This window comes from Pinus tabuliformis, chromosome 7 (assembly GCF_031772625.1).
Source record: "Pinus tabuliformis cultivar Carrire ecotype Pingquan chromosome 7, CPIR1, whole genome shotgun sequence".
In the NCBI taxonomy this organism is placed as follows: domain Eukaryota; kingdom Viridiplantae; phylum Streptophyta; class Pinopsida; order Pinales; family Pinaceae; genus Pinus; species Pinus tabuliformis.
Genome location: NC_142293.1, coordinates 1520095037 through 1520117587, shown reverse-complemented (window position 1 = coordinate 1520117587; position 22551 = coordinate 1520095037).

Genomic DNA, 22551 nt, shown 5'->3' with positions numbered 1-22551 from the left:
ATAAATGTATTTAACCATTTTAAATTCCTTTTCCCTCTCCAATAAATATAATAAAGTATTCCAAGAAGTTAGATCTGAATTTGGTTAATAATATTTTATTATTCTCCATTTTCGAGATTAACTCCATACTTTGTTATATAAAGGATGGTTTTTCATTCATTTTACACCATGATCATAATTATTGTCAACATATCTTCATTTTTCTTGAGCTCCCATTTTGATTTCTTCACTTTTGTTTCGGTTTTTCACATTGAGAGAGAAGACCAATTTTATCAAGCGTCAAGAATATCAAAGGACACATTCCATGGACGAGGACTTATATACCAATATTTAGACCTCCTTCATTAGGTGTTATCAATAAAAGATTTGTTCATTCAAAAAGTATTTCAAATTGGGTTATCATACTGGATTCTTTTATTGTTGCTTTCTGTTTTGGGTTATATCTTCTTTTACTGCAATTTTTCTATTTGTGTTTCAGATTTAAGATGACAGAAGCCATCAACTTGTTGTTAGGGTCACTTGTCACCTAGTGACTTAGGTGAAGGCACCATCCGTGTTTGCACCAAATTTCGTGATCTGAACAAAGCTTGTCCTAAAGACAACTTTCCCACACCCTTCATTGACCAGGTCATTGATGAGTGTGTGGAGCATGAGGTTCTTTCCTTTATGGATGGATTCTCCAGGTACAATTAGATTTGTATCCATGCTGCCAATCAGTTAAAAACTGCTTTCACTAGTCCGTGGGGAACCTTTTCTTACAAGGTCATGCCTTTCGGTTTAAATAATGTTGGGGCCACTTTCCAACATGCCATGTCCTATTTCTTCCATGATTTGGCTCACATTATCCTTGCCTATCTCGATGATCTCACTGCTCATTCCAGACTCCAATTGCAACATCTTCATGATTTTTGTATTGTATTCTTACAATGTCGCAAGTATAATATCCGCCTTACCCCCCTAAAGTGTGTCTTTTGCGTTCCTGTCGGCCGCTTGTTGGGCTTCATCATGTCCAAGGATAATATCACTCTTAACCCATTAAAAGTTCAAGCCATTCTTGAACTCCCTCCTCCTCATACGATCCACTAGCTACAAAGCCTCAAAGGTAAGGCTAACTTCCTTCATCAGTTTATTCCTAATTATGCCACAATAGCTCATGGATTCCTTAGACTCCTTAGATATGCCATTCCATTTGTTTGCGATGACCAAGCTCGATGCTCTTTCGATGCCCTAAAACGTGCTCTCTTATTCTCCCTTGATTAGTCCACCAAACTTTGAAAGGGATTTCGTCCTGTATATCTTTGCATCCACCTATTCAGTTGCTAGGGTCTTAATACATGAAGATTTAGCAGGAATACAACATGTCATCTATTATGTTAGTAAGAAACTCAAGGGTCCCCCTGTGTCCTATTCCCATGAATAAAAACTAGTGATGGTTGTTGTGTTCTTCATTAAAAAACTTCACCATTATATCCTCACATGTACCACTAAAGTGGTGACAAATTCCAACCCAATGGATTTTTGGTTGAGTCGACTAATCATCAGTGGGAAGTATGCCCATTCGATTGTTATCTTGAAAGATTACGATCTTGATTTTTTCACCCCCAAAAGTAAGAAAGGTTTGGTTGTTTTCGAACTTATTTCTGAACTACCCACTAGTGCACATGATCTGCTGATTAATGAAGATGTCCCGGAAAAACACTGGTTTTTCATCACCTCCGATGATCCATGGTATGGTGACATAATTACATATCTGTGAACCCAAAAGTTCGTCTCCCACCTCACTCATGATGATTGAAGATGTATTCGACATCAATCCTCCCGCTACCTCCTCATTGGTGATGATCTCTATCATCACGGTGTCGATACTATCCTTCGTTATTGTCTCACCCATCCTGAAGCTGAGTAAGTGCTCAATGCCTACCATGGTAGCTCTTGTGGTGGCCACCCCTTTAGAATGACCATTGCTTGAAAATCATGCGTGTTAGGTACTTTTGGCATTCTATCTTTAGTGATTGTATTGCGAAAGTCAAACATTGTCCCAATTGCTAGTTATACGCCCCTAAGGCACGAGCTCCACCTTCTCCCCTCCATCCAATTGTTGCATTCGGTGCTTTCTGTAAATGGGCTATTGAATTTATGGAGTGTCGACCCCCATTTGCTAATAACCACAAGTATATTATTGTGGTTTTCAACTATTTTACCAAAGGGGTTGAAGCCACGCCAATGTTCACTAATACCGCGACTACTGCAACCATCTTCTTTTTTAACTATGTTATCGCTCGATTTGGGGTTCCAGAACAATTGGTCTCAAACCATGGTCGACACTTTGAAGATGAGATATGAGATATGGCATGAGCCATCCTCTCTGTTGAGCTTTGAACATCAATATTCGTCGTCTTATTCTCCCCAAGGAAATGGCCAAGTTGAAGCTATCAACAAGATCCTGAAGACTATGCTTCAGCAGACGATGAATAAAAATAAGACCAACTGGCATTTAATTCTCTTCCCTACATTATGGGTCTATAGAACTTCTGTCAAAACTGCCATCGGGTTCACTCTTTTCCACCTTGTTTTTGGAGAGAAGGCAATTTTACCAATAGAGTGAAAAATCCCTTCCCTTCACCTTGCTGCCAAACTCCTCCCAGACACCCAACCCTTAGAATAATGACTCATCATGCTCGAGTCTATTTTTGAAGACTTTCGGGTTTCGTTTCAAACCACCGAAGCGGATAAGAAATGCACCAAAGCTTAGTTTGACCACAAAGTCCATCCTCATACCTTCGATGAAGGTGACCTTGTTCTCATGTATGACCAAGTTCACAATGTCCTGGGGCGTGGAATTTTTTAACCTTTATGGCTAGATCTTGATATCATTCATAAGTGTTTGGGCAATGGGGAATATCTATTAGAGGATGCAAAAGGAGAAATCCTTCCTAATCCTCGAAATGCACTATACCTCAAGAACTTTTACCCATAACATTTCCCATTGAAATGTATGTATATATTCATTTCTTCTTGCATTTAGGTAGTTTTCATCCCCCACATTCTTACACATTGTCTTCTTGCATCTTTCATATGGATCCATCATCCACACCTTATATCGGTTTTGCCAATGGTGCAAGTCACTTCACCAGGAATCTTGCCTCGACAACTTGGGCCATTTTTACCCCCTTTCATTTGTTAGTCCAATCCAATGACATTTTCATTGGATCTACCACCAATAACTAGGCTGAATATGATGTTGTGATAGGTTTTTTAGTTGATTCCCTTGACCATCGCATCCTTCACCTTCATGTTTGTCTAGATTCCTTGCTACTTGTCATGCAATTGAATGGTGTTTATCATGTGCATAATCTTGTCCTATTTAGAAAATATCTATGAGTGAAGCTTTTGATGTGTGAATTTGAATCCATTTCATTCAATCATGTGCCTAGAGCCCAAAATCACTATGTAGATACCATTGCTAATAACATTCTAAATTGGCATTTATCACATGTAAGAAGACATCCATAAAACAAATGGTGAACCACAATCGTCACAAACAAAAAGATGCATAATCATATATATATAAATATATATATATATATATCTATAGATATCTTCATATAGTGTTTTGAATCCATTACTATAATTACATCTGACATGCCCATTATCATGTTATCATAAAACAAAAATGGGGACCCACATGTCCCTATGCCTAATCACTAGCATCTAGAGATTCCTATGTCCCTATACCCTAACCAGCCATCGTCGTGTGCCGCATGATTCCTCGCCACTTTGAGAGAAGGACCATACACTCATCTTTATACCAATCTTCTAGATTATTCCACCCGTGCTCTATCACCCCAATCAGTAGTATGTCGCACCTATGTTAGAGACCTTCCAATAGAGAACCATCATCTGGTCTATGTCATGATGAAGTCCCCCTTGATCTTCACCCCCAAGCACTACGGCTGATCCTGCGTATCCTACCGACCTCACCGGTGCTATATATATATATATATATATATAGATATACCACAAAGTTTAGGAATTAGTACCACATACACATAATTATTACACTATAAATTCACCAAATACATAGAAACTTTCACTTACCATTTGGGCCCCATGCTCATCCTCATGGAAGCGGTAAGTCAGGATCCCCCTGATAGTTCATGCCACTATATGGATAATCATCTATGTATAGTGGTATCTGGTTCTGATGAGAAAAAAAATCAGGTCAGAACACTAGTCCGACTCCCCCTCCACCTCCTCATCTCAGGAGATGCCCCTAGCAATGCATCTTGGGCTCCTGTGGGCCCCCATCATGGATCTAAACATGAGGTTGTATAGTGGGGATATTCTCAAAGAAGAGTGAGCATAAGGCTATCCCAAATGAAAAATTATCATTGGTCACCCATCTGCATAATGTCAACTGTCGGTTTAATGATGATAGTAACATCTGGGCCCACCCATAGTAGGTCCCTCCCAAAACACTCTCCACCAGCATCATCTTCTCTCTAGTGATATGGTAGAGGGCATGGCTACCACAGATTCATAGGACTGTTGTGGCTATAGATCGTGTCTCAGACCTTTCCTAGTCATCAACCCATATGATCGTGCCCTTTACATGGCTACTCCATACACAATGACGCTCAAAAAACTCATTGATATGCCTCCCACAAGGCAACACTAGATGTATCTCCCCTACTACCCCCAAGGGGGGGAAATCCTGTCAAAAAATATATGTCTTGAATTAGGAGCTCAATCCTATGCCCTTGCACTACAAAGGCCTCTTAGTCTAGGTCCCAGTAACTCACTATCCTTGATAGCAAAGTCTCACCAACCCTCATCAAAGTGTTCTCTAAGAACTTCAGCATGCCACATCATGCCAGTATCCCTCTCATTGCTTGATCCCCTTGAATCTCAACGCAGAGGGAAACTCTCATTCTCACCATAATATCTTTAACTCTACCATACCTGCAAGACATCATTAGGTTTTTCAGTGAAGATTACAAAATAAATTCATGACAGAACTCAGCTTCAACTTCCAGCATACCACCAGTCATGCCCATCTTCTTAGTCCAGAGCACATTTTTTTCCTACAAAAATACACTGAAAAAAATTGTGGACCCCATGTCTATGCTCTAGAGTGTAGATCAAGCCCCAATAAGTCTGCTACGACCGTGAGGATGACCAAGGGTCCCCAATAGGAAATTGAGGCCCTAATATGAAAATATAAACCACTGAAATTGATGAGTATGGTTAGGCCACCTCTCTCCAACTTGCAGATCCTAATTCCAATGGTTGGTTTGTTCACTTCGATCTCCATAAGATTTAGGGCCTCCTCCTCCTCTCCAAATTCTCCATATCCCACTATGCACATGAATTGGATTTGGAGGCAAAAAGCTCTTTTATAGGAAAAACTCTAGTTTGTTCCATTTTCCATTATGACCAAACCATAGCTCAGTTTCATGAACCGTCAGTACCATTGGAAATATCTTACCAATTTTTATAATCAGTCTCCAATTGCTTTTTTGATAATTTGAAACTTCATGAAGAAGCCATTTTTTCCATGAGGTCTCACTTTTTCACCTCTTAAAATTGAATCTCTACATCTGAGACACTTGTACTCTAGTACCACTTTACTTTTGCACTGGTTGACTCGTGTCAAATTTCTCCATGAGTAACCATCATTTACTCATGTTTTTATGGTCTCCAATTGGCATCCCCCATGTGGCAGTATCATTGAGTAACCCTTGTTCAGAGGATCCAAGATGTGTCACCCTTGTACATATGGAGTCTATTTCGAGTCCCATTTGTATCCCTTTATAATGTTTCATTCGTCATCATGCTACATTTCTTCCATTTTATTCATGTTTGGCCTCTAGTCCTTCTGCTCCGTCTTCGCCGAACCCCCATTTGAGTCATCGAACATCCCCTTAGAATTGAGTGAGTTGTTGCCATTTCAACCACTTTTATTATGATCCGACAAGGGAAGTCATCAGTCTACCATCCATTTTGTTTACTTCCATAATTATCCGTTATGTCAGTCCATCAATCACTCTATTATATCCCCTCGAGCCTTTGTTAAGGATTCCTCATTACCTTAACTTCGATAGGTTCTCTTCTCTCGATCTCAACACATATATTCCAGAAGAGTGGTCTAGAGGGTGATGTACCTTCATTCCATCTTCGATCTTTGTTCGGTTCCTCGGATCAGGCAAAGGGACTCATTATTTCCTTTTGACTTAGTTGTTTCTCACGTGCTCAACATCAGCTCCTTATCGCATGATTGAGATTCATACACTTGACTGTTCGGTGATCCAGATGATTGTCCTAGTGATTCATGGGTGTGTGTGAGATGCTTCAAACCTCATGAGGGGGTGGTCCTTCAGGTAGCAGCCTACATGCTCGGATGACCATAGATGTTGATCCAGCCTCCGATGCAGTTCCATAGATTTGATGGGTTCAGTTTCTGTTGCTTGCAGCGCCTACAGCATGCATGTATCCTCAAGATGATCCATTTAGATCTTCAGAGCCCTTTCCTATTTAGCAAGGCTTCCTTGGTTGTGATCCACCCTCCCCATGTCAGTTGGAGGGGAATTATATCTCATGTACTCAGATGTTATTGTACCCAGTCCTAGACTATGTTTCTCTAGTTGCATTATGTATAGGGGATCCATTGTATTATTTTCTGGCCCATTGATTCCGGTGTATCATGTATCATGTACTTTATCGCTCAATCTGACATTTTTGTGCTCACCATTATTATTTATACTCAGTTATCTCAGCAGGTATGGGTATGCCTCCCTCGCCTTATTTGAGATCAAGTACTACCACATAACATGAGACTTCTATCAGTATTGTAGGTCTCGCCCCCTCCATTATTTTTCCATCCTTGACCTGCTTTAGATATTTCTCTCTCTCTCTGACTCCCCTTTTTCTATCTCATAGAAGTGTAATTTACAACATATTTTGGTCATACAATTTGCTCCTAACACTCATACTTGTGGGGGGAATTTGTTATCACAAAAAATGATCACCTAGCCATTTCTAACTAGTTGGATCAAAATACACCATGTAGATTTAATTTAACCATAGTAAAATCACTTTCATTGTAGAAAATAATTTAATAAACCAATTTTATTAAATTATTTTCTGACTTAAATAAATAAATAAAACCGTGAGAATAATTAGATAAATCATTATTTACTAAATTTAGTCTAGGAATGATTACTAAATCATTATTTAATAATTAAGCCTTTTCACATTTGACTAAATCGCTTAGCAATATTTAAATAAATCATTATTTATTTGAATTTCATTATTTTTGTTATTAGAATAATTACCAGCCTAGATCCATATTAACATTGGATCTATCAAGCGCCGAGAGGGATCAAATATCTTGATGTGAAAACCTATTTTTTGAGTGAAAAACTTGAGGAAAGGTTTGCACCTCGAGAGATTTGATCCCTCTCGGCGATGTTAATATGGATCTAGGCTAGTTTCAGTCGTGTGTGGTCATACAAAATTTGTTGAACATCTAATTCTTTTGATCATTTTAAATATGATAAATATGTCTAAGATTAATTAGATCAATTTAATTTAAAATTTTCTTCGTTACCTCAGTTTCTTGAGATGAGAGAGACTATTAGTAGCTTGAATGATGAAAAATGATGAAATACAAATTTTGAGTGCGAAGTGTCAATGCAACAATTTTGATAGATAGAAAATGTTAATACTAAGAATATAGTCAATTACAAACAATCTTCATTGCAATCAATCTGAAATGATTTTCTTCTATTGTTATTGTCACACCTACTAGTTTTTTCATTTTCTCATATCAATCATACGAAAAGAGCAGTTGGAATCATATACCATTCAAATATTTAACTCGAGCTACTGTAGTAAACAACATACCTTGTCTTTGTTGCTCTCCAATATTAATAGTAGTTTTCTCGAAATTAAATCATTGTGACTTATGGAGTGTTAAACCCCGAATAATTTTCAATGGTAGTTATTTTCTCTTACAACATTTCAATACAAAGTAATTAACAATGTTGCATTATGGAAAATGGGAATAATAAGAATGTACCCAATTATAAATAGTTTATAGTTTCAATAAGCAAACATTTGGGGTATGCAAACATTTTATTTAGGATGAAAATTCAAGTATTGTATTTATGGTTGAATACTTTTTATGTGCTTACACCGAGAGAGAGTGTGTATGTTTTGGGGGTGAGAAGGAGATACAAGGGGAGATAGAGATATATATGGGGGAGGAGGGGGGGGGGGGGGGGGCAAGGAAGAAGAGAGAGGCAAAGACATGGAGGGACGAAGAGATATAGATATGGAGAGAGAAATGTTAGAGAGAGAGAAGGGGAAGAGAGAGGGGGAGGGGAAAGGGAGGGAGGGAGAGAGAGTGTGTATTTTTAGGGGTTGAGTTAGAGAGATAAAGAAGGAGAGACAATGGGAGATAGAGATATAGATGGAGGAGGTAGAGATGTGCTTACACTATAATCAATGCACACAATTAATATAATTACTTTGAAATTAATGTACATCATACATCTTGTTGCATCAAATCAGAAATCAACATCTACACTCAAATCAATGCATCTAGTGCAAACAATCAAATAGGATTATAAATCAACATCTATACTAAAACCAACGCATCTAGTGCAAGAAATCAAGTAGGATTAGAAATCAATATCTACACTGAAACCAATGCATCTAATGCAAGCAAACAAATATAAGTAGAAATCAACATCTACACTGAAATAAATGCATCTAGTGTAAGGTATTAAATATGATAGGAATTGGCATCTAAACTAAAATCAATGCATCTAGTGCAAGCGATCAAATAGGATTAGAAATAAATATCTACACTAAAACCAATGCATCTTGTGCAAACAATCAAATAGAAGTAGAAATCAACATCGACACTAAAATCAATGCATCTAGTGTAAGGCATTAAATAGAATTATTAATTGACATGTACACTGAAATCAGTGCATGTAATGCATGTGATCAAATAGGATTAGAAATCAACAACCACATTGAAAATCTAAAATATTCATGACTTTCTAGATCTAACTTCTATGTTTATATTTGTCTCTAGGAGACTCTTTCTTCTTCCATGTCTCTCCACTTTCCATTCTGTGTCTATCTCCCTCCCCCTCTCCTTCTCTCTCTTCCCCTCCCTCTCTCTCCCATCTCACTCTATTTTCCTCTCCCTAACTTTCTCTATCTTTCTCTTCTTTCATCTCTCCCCCTGCTATCTATATTTATAACTCCCTCCATCTCTCCTTTTTTGTCTCTCTATCTCAATCGCCTAAACATATGTCACACTCTCTCCCTCTCTCCCCATATCCATCTATCTATATATCTATCTCTCCCTCTTCCTTTCCCTCTCTATCTCTTCCCCTTATCTCTCTCTCTCTCTACCCCCTCCATCTATATCTCTATCTCCCCTTCTCTCTCCTTCTCACCCGCAAAACATACACTCTTTATCTCCATATCGCTCTACCTCCCTTTTCCTCTCCCTCTCTCTCCCTCTCTCTATCTCTCTCTCTCTCAATATACAATATACAATATATATTAGCCAACACATATATTTTTTTAATATCTTTTTAATGTAACATTACATATTTTTTAATATTTTTTAATGCAACGTTACATGACAACATCTCCCTCATATACTGGGCTATAGAGAACCTCTCGTCGTAATTAAATTAGATGTCCCCTCGAGACAACAGATTAGTGTTTCTAGTATATATTCCATGATCCCTATAAGAAGGAGTAACTTGAGTGATTCAGGATCGAGGGTGCATCTGATCCTTTTGTAGCTGAGTTGGAAAATTTCCTCATAATATTCCAAGGATTCATCATGTCCCAAGGTCATCCTGAAGATTTCTTTTTGGTATCCTTAGATCCACAATAATCCTTATAATTTTCATTCAAGGATTGCTACATATGAGCCCATGTAGTGATGTTGTCCCCAGGTAAACCCATGAACTAGTGCAAGGCTACATCCTTAAGGGTGGATGGGAACAATTTCAACTTTTGGTCATCAAAGGTATAATCATAGGTTTTACAGATGACAACAAATTGAAACAAGAAGGTATTAGGGTCTTCTACGGTTAAGCCATGGAAGTGAGGAAGGGCATAGGGGCTTATGTTTTTCATCCTAGCATATCCATTAGTCTCTCTAATTGGAAAAGCACTTTAATTTCTATTTTCAGCGATGTTGTAAGTGTGTGGAAGTGTTTCTTCTTCTTCATCACTGATAGGATCTTCAAAGATCTCTGGTTGTTCACCTGATGGGTCCTCTAGCTCCCCTGCAGTCAGAGAGTGAAGCTGACAACCACTGAAGAAGAGGAAAGATGGTTGTCTGATAGTGTGGGGTATTTGGAAAAACTTTTCCTAAATTGTCTGTACTCCTATGAGGCATGAAAGAAATTGTTTTTTTTTCATAATTACTTGCAAAATAGAAAGAAAGAAGAAATTGCAACTATCTATTGAATGAAAAAATAGAAAGAAAGAAACAATTGCAACTATTTACTGAATGTCAAATACAAAGGAAAGAAGAAATTGCATCTACCTAGACACCTCTCTGACAACAACACCAAAAAGTGATGAGCCTGAATATTGCAGCAAGGATGTTGCAATTCCTAGGGCTACCAAATTTACTTTATTAACCTAAGGTTTCATACAAAATTGGAGGTGAGAGTGCTATATGCAGAGCAGATGCAATAGTCTACTCATGTCACTTTTCAACTAGGGCAATGGACCACTAGGGTTTCAAACTAGTCTTCTATTGACTAGAAGGAGTCTAACTACTAACAATGAATGTAAATCTAGATCCAATATAGGAAAGTAAATGCTTGTCTACTGAGGAAATAAAAGTTACTGAAGTGAAAATGCTATGATATTCCATGAAATCATCTAGCTAGGAAATGACATAAACTACTTGGAAAAGAGAACTAATCAAACCTTGAATTTTATCATCTAGTTATTTGGACTAACTGGACATGGAAATTTATTTTATCACTCTATGATTTATATATGCATGCACTAACTATCTCATGTTGAAATTGCAGAAAAAGAGTCTTTTAATATCTAAATTAGAAATGTAAATGCTTGGTTATGCTATCAATCTTTGCATGGGAGAGAGGCATAGGAGAGATGGTCTCAGATGGCAGTAATAGGCATGGAAGTCAAGATGAGGGCCTTCCCTATACTCAGAATAGAATTTATGATCAAAATAGGGTCAAACAATCTACTACAAGAGATCCTGTAGCTACTACAACCCTCCCTAACTCCTCAAAACATTTGAATATTCCTCCACCATATATCATCAGCTCGGAGTTACAAGCAGCTAAGCCAACCGAGTTCATTGGCAGCTAAGCCACTGACAATGAAGACAAGTCATTCTTGAGTTTGGGAGCCAAGTCTCCCTAATTTTTAGGAATCTATTAGTAGCTACAATTTGTATAAATAAGAAGGCCAAGGGCCTCACTAGGATTGGAATTTTTGTTGTAGCCAAGAGTAAAGTTTAGAGCTAAAAAATTGTGACTCTTAACCTTATGTTTTATTTGAAATCTTGATGATAATGAGAAGGTTTACCTTAATCCAACACTAAGTTGACTCAGAGGGCTGAAGCTCTTGGGTTAGGGCCCAACCCTATCAACAAAGGTTCCTTTTTTTGTACATGTATTCTTAGGTTAAAATCATAGTTAGTAGCTAAAGTTATTTATACTTTGTTTAGTTTAACAAGCATTTGAATGATTTTTTAGTCTTATTTCCATTAGTTAAATAAATATAATAGTGGTACAGTAGTGAGAAATGCTTTAGAAAATCTTGTGACAATGGCATCTTCCTCATCTCCCTCATGGGATGATGGTTTGAGGACCCCACTCTCACAACCCCAAAAAGAGATGATCTTTTGATCATTGCATAGATTAGGGTTCATTGTTGAATAGATCATTTTTTATCATTTCTTGGAAGCACTTGCAGTTGTCATTTTGTTTGTTGATTTTGTTATAGTTTAAGAAGGCATTACATTTCGTAGATCTAGTCACTATTCATCAATAAATTAGTTTTCTCACATTCAACTCATCTTTTCCCTATTTATATGAAGTTGTGCATTAATGAAGAGAAGAACATTTTTTTTTGCAGGTATTGTTGATTTGTAGGGAGGAGCTTATTCCACTAGCCTCGTCTAAGTATTCTCCACCTTCTGCTAAGGCCTACCAAACTGTAATCCAACTTTCTCTTTCATAACCACCGTGGACAACACCTTGGGCAAATCCAACCCCCCTGAAGTGTCGGGCTTAGTATTGGACAATGTGCACCTTCCATACATCTTACCTCGCTAACGTACACATTTTTAGCACCCTGTCCCACCATTATTTCCCCCCTATAGCCTGCATCTACATCCTGTAGCAATTACAAGATTTCCTACAACAGCCTATTTCACCGTGTTTTGATTAGAAATGCTAGTCTGAGTATAGGGAAGTCCTCATCTTGACTTCCAATCCTCTTAATTCCATCTAACCCTAGCTCTCCCATCCCTCTCTCCCTCGCAAAGATAAGATAGGATACCATAACCAAACATTTACATTTCTAATTTAAAAATTAAAAGAGGTTTTTTTTTTTTTTTTTTTTTTGAAATTTCAACATGAGATAATTAGTGCATGCATATATAAATCATGGAGCGATAGAATAAATTTCCATGTCCAGTTAGTCCAAATAACTAGATGATAAAATGCAAGTTTAAATTAGTTCTCTTTTGCAATTAGTTTATGTCATTTCCTAGATAGATGATTTCATGACATTTCATAACATTTTCCCTTCAACAAATTTCATTTCCTCAGTAGAAACAAATTTACTTTCTTGTATTAGAGTTATCTTTACATTCACTGTTAGTATTCAGACTCCTTCTAGTCAATAGAAGAGTTGTTTGAAACCCTAGTGGTCCATCACCCCAGTTGAAAAGTGATATGAGTAGACTATTACATGTGTTGTTCATATAGAACTGTCACTTCCAGGTTTGTATGAAACCCTGGGTTGATAAAGTAAATAATGGTAGCCCTAGGAGTTTTAGCATCCTTGCTGCACTACTAAGCCTTCTCACATTTTGGCTCCATTTCCGGGGATTGAACTCGGCTCACATGGGTCACTTTTTAACTAGGGTGATGGACCACTAGGGTTTCAAGCTAGTATTCTATTGACTAGAAGGAGTATGTCTACTAACAATGAATGTAAATCTAGCTCCAATACAGGAAAGTAAATGCTTGTCTATCGAGGAGATGAAAGTTACTGTAGGGAAAATGCTACGAAATGCCATGAAATCATCTAGTTAGGAAATGACATAAGCTACTTGCAAGAGAGAACTAATATAACCTTGCATTTTATCATGTAGTTATTTGAACTAAGTGGACATGGAAAGTTATTCTATCACACTATGATTTATATATGCATGCACTATCTATCTCATGTTGAAATTGCAGAAAAAGAGTCTTTTAATTTCTAAATTAGAAATGTAAATGCTTAGTTATGCTATGTGAGGCATGGTAGAGTTGGTCTCAGATGGAATTAAGAGGCATGGAAGTCAAGACGACGGCCTTCCCTATACTCAGACTATCAGTTATGATCAAAACAGGGTCAAACAGGTTGTTATAGGAACTACTATATGATGTCCTAGTTTACTATAGGATGTCCTCGTTTTCTACATGAAGTTAGCTGAAGGCTATAGAAGGGAAAGAATGGTGGGATAGGGTGCTAAAAATATATATGACAGTGGGGGAAGGTGTATGGAAGGTGTACATTTCCCAAGATTAAGCCCAACACTTCAGGGAGGTTGGATTTTCCCAAGGTGGTTGCCTATTGTGTTTATAAAATAGAAAGTTGGATTAGGTGTTGGTAGGCCTTGGCAGAGTGTGGAGAAGACTTAGATGAGGCTATTGGAATGAGTTCATCCTTGCAGATCAATAATCCCTACAAAAAAACATGTTCTCCTCTTCATTTATGCATAAATTCATATAAACAGGGAAAATATTAGTTGAATTTGAGTAAAATGATTTATTAATTGCTACTGACTAGATTTATGAAATGAATTGCCTTCTTAAACTAAAACAAACTCAAGAAACAAAATTACAACTGTAGGTGCTTCCAAAAAATCATAAACATTGATCTATTCAACAATGAATGCTAAGCTATGCAATGATATAAAGATAAATCTATTTTTGGGGTTGTGAGAGCGGGGTCCTCTAACCATGATCCCGTGCGGGAGATGAGGAAGAGGCCACTGTCACAAGATTTTCTAAAGTACTCTTTCTCACTATTGCACCACTCTACTGCTTCAACTAATGGAAACAAGAATAAACATTCACTCAAATACTTTTTAAAGTAAATAAATCATAAAGAACTTCAACAACTAACTATGATTTTAATCTAAGAATAGATGTACAAAAAGAGGAACCTTTGTTGCTAGGTTTGGGCCCCAACCCAAGAGCTTCAACCCTCTGCATCAACCCAGTGATGGATCAAGGTAAACTTTCTCATTATCATCAAAATGTGAAATACAGCATAAGATTAATAGTCACAATGTTTTAGCTCTAAATTTCCTCTTTCTTTATATAGGCATGCACTAACTATCTCATGTTGAAATTGCAGGAAAAATAGTCTTTTAATTTCTAAATTAGAAATGTAAATGCTTGGTTATGTTATCCGATCTTTGTAAGGGATAGAGGTGTGGGAGAGCTAGTAGGAAATGGCATTAAGAGGCATGTAATTCAAGATGAGGGCCTTCCCTATACTCAGACTAGCATTTCTGATTAAAAAAAGGGTCAAATAGGCTAGTAGAGGAGATCTTGTAGCTTTTACAAGAACTGCTACAAGATGTCCTCGTCTTCTACAAGAAGTTAGTTGAAGACTATATGAGGGAAAGAATGGTGAGATAGGGTGCTGAAAATATGTATGAGAGTCATGGAAGGTGTATGGAAAGTTAAAATTGCCCAGGATTAAGCCCAACACTTCAGGGAGTTTGGATTTGCCCAAGGTGGCTGTCCATGATGGCTACAAAATAGAAATTTGGAGTAGGGGTTGGTAGGCCTTGGCAGAAGGCGGAGAAGAATTAGATGAGGCTAGTGGAATGAGTTGGTCCATGAAGATCAACAATCACTGCAAGAAAACATGTTCTTCTCTTCATTTATGCATAAGTTCATATAAATAGGGAAAATATGAGTTGAATTTGAGAAAACTGATTTATTGATGGCTAGTGACTAGAGCTATGAAATGAAATGCCTTCTTAAACTGAAATGAAGAAAAAAAGTGACAGCTTCCTATGTTTGATCTAGGTTTGGAATGCTATTGAGTTTCATAAGACGAGGGAGAAGGTGTGTACCATGAAGGATGAGCAGGCAGACACCAAGGGGGAATGGATGCATTATGATTGGGGTTGTAATATGAATATGACATCCCTTGCATGCCCTACTAGTATGGTCAAGGTCCTTGAGGCCTCCTTTGGTTGATATCTCAAAGTTGTTAAGTCCCACCTTCAGTTCCTTGATACAAAAATTTCAATCAAGGCAAAGAAGGGCGCTTGTGTGTGGAGTGGTTTTCCTCATAGACTAAGCATACCTCTATATTATTCTATGGACATTCATTTCTAGGGTCCCTCCTAGTTCATCTAGGGAAAAAGACAACTAAGGCTCTTTCTTCTTCCTCCTAATTCCTATTGATCTTCATGGTGTCCATTTGTAAGGCAAGGGAGTGCATCATTTAACTCTTAAAGTCCTACAACATGTTCCCAATTTCACTTTTAATGGATGTGTTAGAGGAGGATGAACATGCTAAATCTTAACTAGCCCTACCCTTCTTTCTAGTTGCCATAGAATGATTTTTGAAAACTGTCTTGATATCATCATAATATAGTTGATAGATATCCCCTTGAGACAACATGTTGTGGGGTTTCTAGGATATCCTCCCCGATCCCTCTAAGAAAGAATAACATGAGTGATTCAGGATCAAGGGTGCATTTGGTCCCTTTGTAGCTAGGTTGGAACCTTTCCTCATAATCCTCCAAGGTTTCATCATGTCCAAAGGTCATTATGAAGATTTTTTTCATTGGTATCCTTGGACCTACAATAGACCCTATACTTTTCATTCAAGGATTGTTGCATTTGAACCCAGGCAGTGATGTTGTCCCCAGGTAAACCCTTGAACTAGCATAACGTTGCATCATTAAGGGTAGATGGGAAAAATTTAAACTTCTGGTCATCAAAGGTATAATAATAAGTTTTGCAGTTGACATAAAACTCAAACAAGAAGGCATCAGGGTCTTCTACGGTTAAGCCGTGGAAGTGAGGAAGGGCATAGGGGCTTATGTTTTTCATCCTAGGATCTCCATTAGTCTCTTTAATGGGAAAAGCACCTTCATTTCTATTTTCAGCCATGTTGTAAGTGTGTTGAAGGGTTTCTTCTTCTTCTTCCCCAATAGGCTCTTCAAAGATCTCTAGTTATTCACCTAATGGGCCCTCTAGCTCCCTTGCAGTCAGAGAGGGAAGTTAACAACCACCGAAGACGAGGGAAGGTTGGTTGTCTGATGGTGTGAGGGTATTGGCAAAAAAATTCCTGAATTGTCCCCACTACTACGAGGCATGAAATAAATTATCTTTTTTTTTTTTTAGTTTTATTTTAAATACTTGAAAAATAGAAAGAAAGAAGAAATTATAACTATATATTGAATGCAAAAACGGAAAGAAAGAAGCAATTGCAACTATTTACTGAATTTCAAATAGAAAGGAAAGTAGAAATTTCATCTACCTAGATACCTCCCTAGCAACGATGTCAAATAGTGATGAGACTCAGTATTGAAGCAAGGATGTTGCAACTCCTAGGGCTACCATCTTTACTTTATCAAACCAAGGTTTCGTACAAACTTGGAGGTGACAATGTTATATGCACAATATATGCAACGGTCTACTCATGTCACTTTTCAACTGGGATGATGGACCACTAGTGTTGTAAACCTATATTCTATTGACTAGAAGCAGTCTAAATACTAATAGTGAATGTAAAGCTAGCTCTAATACAGGAAAGTAAATGCTTGTATATTTAGGAAATGAAAGATATTGAAGGGAAAATGCTATGAAATGCCATGAAATCATCTAGCTAGGAAATGACATAAACTACTTGCAAAAGAGAACTAATATAACCTTGCATTTTATCATATAGTTATTTGGACTAACTGCATATGGAAATTTATTCTATCACTTATATGCATGCACTAACTATCTCATGTTGAAACTACAGAAGAAAAAAAAGTCTTTTAATTTCTAAATTAGAAATGTAAATAATTGGTTATGGTATTCGATCTTTGCAGGGGAGAGAGGCATGGGAGGGTTGGTCTCAGATGGTATTAGGAGTCATGGAATTCAAGATGAGGGCCTTCCCTGTACTAATACTAGCATTTTTGATCAAAACAGGGTCAAATAGACTGCTACAAGAGATCTTGTAGCTGCTACAAGAACTGCTACAGGATGTCCTAGTTTACTACACAATGTCCTGGTTTTCTAGAGAAAGTTAGTTGAAGGCTATAGGAGGGTAAGAATGGTGGGATAGGGTGCTGAAAGGAGGTATGAAAGTGAGGGAAGGTGTATGTAATATTCACATTCCAAAAACTAAGCCCAACACTTCGGGGAGGTTGGATTCCCCCAAGGTGGTTGTCCATGGTGGCTACACAACCAAAAGTTGGATTAAGGGATGGTAGGCCTTGGAAGAAGGTGGAGAAAACTTAGATGAGGCTGGTGGAATGAATTCCTCCCTGAAATCAACAATCCTTGCAAAAAAACATTTTCTTCTTTTCATTTATGCATAACTTCATATAAATATGGAAAATATGAGTTGAATTTGAGAAAATTGATTTATTGATGGCTAGTGACTAGATCTACGAAATGAAATGCCTTCTTAAACTACGACAAACTCAAGACACAAAATAACAACTGCAGGTGCTTCCAAGAAATCATAAACAATGAGCTATTCAACCCTTAAGTTATGCAATGATCAAAAGATAAATCTGTTTTTGGGGTTGTGAGAGTGGGGTCCTCAAGTCATGATCCCATGAGGGAGATGAGGAAAAGGCCACTATCACAAGCTTTTATAAAGTATTCTTTCTCACTATTGTACTACTGATCTACATGGTGTCCAATTGTAGATCAAGGTTATGCATCATTTAACTCTTAAAGTCCTCCAACATGTTCCCAATTTCACTTTTGATGGATGTGTTGGAGGAGAATGAACTGGCGAAAGCTTGATTAGCCCTACCCTTCTTTATGGCCTCCCTAGAATGATTTTTGTAAATTGTCTTGATATCATCATAAGATGACTCATAGATGTGCCCTACATACATCATGTTTAGGGTTTCTAGGATATCTTCCCTCATCCCTCTAAGAAGGAATAACTTGAGTTATTCAGGAACATGGGTGCATCTTGTCCTTTTGTAGTTGAGTTGGAAACTTTCCTCATAATCTTCCAAGGATTCATCATGTATAAAGGTCATTATGAAGATTTCTTCTTTGGTATCCTTGGATCTATAGTATTCCCTATACTTGTCATTGAAGGATTACTACATCTAAGTCCAGGTAATGATTTTATCCCTAGGTAAACCCATGACCTAGTGCAAGGTTGCATCCTTAAGGGTTGATGGGAACAATTTCAACTTCTGGTCATCAGAGGTATAATCATAAGTTCTGCAGATGACAACAAACTCAAACAAGAAGGTATCAGGTTCTTCTGAGGTTAATCCGTGGAAGTGAGGAAGGGTAGAGGGGCTTATGTTTTTCATCCTAGCATTTCCATTAGTCTCTCTAATGGGAAAAGCATCTTCATTTATGTTTTCAGCCATGTTGTAAGTGTGTGGAAGCGTTTCTTCTTCTTCTTCCCAAATAGTATCTTCAAAGATCTCTAGTTGTTTACCTAATGGGTCATCTAGCTCCCTTAAAGTTAGAGATGGAAGTTGAAAACCACTCAAGAAGAGGGAAGGTTGGTTGTTTGATGGTGTGGGGGTAGTTGGCAAAATTTTTCCTAAATTGTCTTTACTCCAATGAGGCATGAAATACATCATCTTTTGTTTAGGTTGTTTCAGAATTACTTATAAAATAAAATGAAAGCATAAATTTCAAATATCTATCGAATGAAAAAATAGAAAGAAATCAACAATTGCAACTATTTACTGAATTTCAAATAGATACGAAAGTAGAAATTGCATCTACCTAGACACCTCCCTGCCAACGGTGCCAAAAAGTGATGAGCCTCAATGTTGTAGCAATAATGATGAAACTCCTAGGGCTACCAACTTTACTTTATCAACTCGGGGTTTTGTACAAACTTGGAGGTGACAGTGCTATATTCACAATAGATGCAACAGTCTACTCGTGTCACTTTTCAACTAGGGTGATGGACCACTGGGGTTTCAAACTAGTCTTCTATTTACTAGAAGGAGTCTAAATGCTAACAGTGTATGTAAAGCTAGCTCCAATATAGTAAATTAAATGCTTGTCTACTGAGGAAATGAAAGTTACTGAAGTGAAAATGCTATGAAATGCCATGAAATCATCTAGCTAGGAAATGACATACTATGTCCAAAAGAGAACTAATCTAACCTTGCATTTTATCATCTATTTATTTTTCTAACTAGACATGGAAAGTTATTCTATCACTCTATGATTTACATATGCATGCACTAACTATGTCATGTTGAAATTTCATAAAAAAGAGTGTTTTAATTTCTAAATTAGAAATGTAAATGCTTGGTTATGCTATCCAATATTTTTATGGGAGAGAGACATGGGAGCAAGGAAAATTTTAAGGATGGAAAATTTTCTTGAAGTTTAAAAACATTGGCGAATCTCTCTAATCCCTAATATGCAAACTATAAAATTTGTATTGATATATTTGTAAAATTATTCAAATCTATAATGATTTTATATATAGTCTCTATATAATTTTGGCGATTTTTGAGGTAAAATAATTTTATATTCTAAAATTTGGGCGAATCATCTTTTATAAAAATTGGTAATTGGTGAATCTTTTTTTGGAAAAATCAAGGAAAATTAGCCCACTGGGCGAACATTAGCCCCTAAAATTTTCCCTACATGGGAGAGATGGTGTCATATGGCATTAAGGGGCATGGAAGTCAAGATGAGGGCCTTCCCTATACTCAGACTAGAATTTATGATCACAACATGGTCAAACAGGATACTACAAGAGGTCATGTAGCTACTACAACCCTCCTTAACTCCTGAAATCATTTGAAGATTCCTCCACCATATCTCATCCGCTCGGAGTTACAAGCAGCAAAGCCAACCATGTTCATTGGAAGCCAAGCCAGTGTTAGTGAAGACAAGTTATTCTTGAGTTTGGGAGCCAAGTCTCCCTAATTTTCAGGAAGTTGTTGGTATCTTCGGCTTGTATAGATAAGAAGGCCAAGGACCTCATTATGATTGGACTTTTTGTTGTAGCCAAGAGGAAAATTTAGAGCTAAAACATTGTGACTGTTAAAATTATGTTTTATTTGACATTTTGGTTATAATGAGAAGGTTTACCTTGATCCAAAATTGAGTTGACTCAGAGGGCTAAAGCTCTTCCTTTAGTGCCCAACTTTAGCAATAGAGGTTCCTCTTGTTGTACATGTATTTTTATATTAAAATCATACTTAATAGCTTAATTTATTTACGCTTTGTTTAGTTTAACAAGAATTTGAATGATTTTTTTAGTATTCTTTCCATTAGTTGAAGAAGTAGATAAATATTCAATAGTGAGAAATAATATAGAAAATATTGTGATAGTGGCCTCTTGCTCATCTCCCTCATGGGATCATGGTTTGAGGGCCCCACTCTCACAACCCCAAAAATAGATTTATCTTTTGATCATTGCATAGCCTAGGGTTCATTGTTGAATAGATCATTGTTTATGATTTTTTGGAACCACTTGCAGTTGTTATTTTGTTTCTAGAGTTTGTTGTAGTTTAAGAAGCCATTTCATTTCATAGATTTAGTCACTAGCCATAAATAAATCAATTTTCTCAAATTCAACTCATCTTTTCCCAACTTATATGTAGTTATGCATTAATCAAGAGAAGAACATGTTTTGTTGGAGGGATTGTTGATCTGTAGGGAGGAATTCATTCCACCAGCCCAATCCACGTCTTCTCCACCTTCTGCCAAGGCCTACCAACCCCTAATACAACTTTATGTTTTGTAGCCACCGTGGACAACCACCTTGGGAAAATCCAACCTCCCTGAAGCGTTGGGCTTAGTCTTGGGCAATGTGAACCTTCCATACACCTTACCTCATTGTGATACATATTTTTAGCACCCTATCCTACCATTCTTGTCATCCTATAGCCTTCATCTAACTTCCTGTAGAAAACCAGGATATCCTGTAGTAAACTAGGACATCCTGTAGCAATTCCTGTATTAGGTAGAGGATCTCCTGTAGTAGTTACAGGATCTCCTATAGTAGCTACAATATCTCCTGTAGCAGCCTGTTTCACCCTATTTTGGTAAAAAATTATAGTCTCATTATAGGGAAGTCCCTCATCTTGACTTTCATGCCTCTTAATGCCATTTAAGACAAGCTCTCCCATCCCTCTCTCCCCTACAAGATTGGATAGCATAGCCAAGCATTTACATTTCTAATTTAGAAATTAAAAGACTCTTTTCTTGAAATTTCAACGTGAGATAGTTAATGCATGCATATATAAATCATAGACTGATAGAACAACTTTCCATGTCCAGTTAGTCCAAATAACTAGATGATAAAATGAAAGGTTAGATTAGTTTTGTTTTGCAAGTAGTTTATGTCATTTCCTAGCTAGATGATTTCATGGAATTTCATAGCATTTTCCTTTCAAAAACATTCATTTCCTCAGTAGACAAGAATTTACATTTTTGTATTGGAGCTAGATTTACATTCACTTTTAGTAGTTAGACTCCTTCTGTCAGTAGAAGACTGGTTTGAAACCCTAGTGGTCCATTGCCCGAGTTGAAAAATGACATGAGTAGATTGTTGCATTTGTTGTTCATATAGCACTGTCACCTCCAAGTTTGTACGAAACCCCAAGTTGATAAAGTAAAGTTGCTAGTCCTAGGATTTGCAGCATCCTTGCAGCAATACTGAGTCTTATCACATTTTGGTGCCATTACCACGGATCAAACTCGGGTCACCTGGGTCACTTTTCAACTGGGGTGATGGACCACTAGGGTTTCAAACCAGTGTTCTATTGACTAGAATGAGTTTTACTACTAATAATAAATGTAAAGCTAGCTCCAATACAGGAAAGTAAATGCTTGTTTACTGAGGAAATGAAAGTTACTGAAGGGAAAATGGTACGAAATGCCATGAAATCATCTAGATAGGAAATGCCATAAACTAATTGCAAAAGAGAACTAAATCTAACCTTGTATTTTATCATCTAGTTATTTGGACTAAATGGACATAGAAATTTATTGTATCACTCTATGATTTATATATGCATGCACTAACTATCTCATGTTGAAA